The sequence below is a fragment of the Aplysia californica genome, unplaced genomic scaffold, assembly GCF_000002075.1.
Source record: "Aplysia californica isolate F4 #8 unplaced genomic scaffold, AplCal3.0 scaffold00446, whole genome shotgun sequence".
NCBI classification, from domain to species: Eukaryota; Metazoa; Mollusca; class Gastropoda; order Aplysiida; family Aplysiidae; genus Aplysia; species Aplysia californica.
In genome coordinates, this window is record NW_004797716.1 from 319,770 (window position 1) to 320,467 (window position 698).

Consider the following 698-nt stretch of genomic DNA (forward strand, 5'->3'; position numbering starts at 1 on the left):
TAGATATTTACGTAGGCAAAAGAGTGGCTTAAAATCTTGCTACAGATACCGTCACTCCTTTTCGACTAAAAATGGATATTATAGTCACATCTTGCGCTCACCCATCGATAAATGATGTGGGTTCTGTTTTGGTTTTTGTTGTTGTTTTTTTCCCCTCTCATTTGTCAATCTTGCGCTCAGTCATCGAAATACAATGTTTTATGTTTGTTTTTGTTTTTTCCCTCAGCTATCACCCTTGTGCTCAGTTGCCTGTCCAAGACACTCGTCCAGGGTGCCGGGTGTGTGGAAGGTACCCTCCGACGAGACAATTACGACTGTAATGTCTTCTACCAGTGTACCCACAATGTATGGCAGATAAAAAACTGCCCGGGAAGTCTAATCTTTAACTCGAACACAAACATCTGTGACTATGAGAGATACTCCAACCCGTGCAGTGAGTACAGTTTTGCAGTTTTTTTTAACGAAAATATGACTTTGTTAAGTTGTATTAATAATAATAATAATAATAGATAGCATTTGTATAGCGCATATCCCCGCTCAACAGCAGGCTCTATGCGCTTTACACTATCTTATTACCCCAGCAGACCATAGAACATTCCGAAACATTCTCAGCTTTCCGGGAAGCATACAGTGCAAGCAGCCGATTAAGCGCTCAAACACTAACAAACTGACAAAATCTTTCGCTGTCTATAGCCGGG

General features: G+C 41.0%; 1 protein-coding gene across 1 annotated transcript in view; it reads left to right on the forward strand.

Annotated features, from left to right (window-relative positions):
- Positions 1-229: 229 nt before the first annotated feature.
- Positions 230-698, forward strand: part of LOC101856677 — a 15,099-nt gene continuing 14,630 nt past the window's right edge. Inside the window, exon 1 of the mRNA XM_005105004.3 lies at positions 230-433. The gene's annotated coding sequence lies outside the window, so the exon portion shown is untranslated. The remainder of the gene's footprint in view (positions 434-698) is intronic.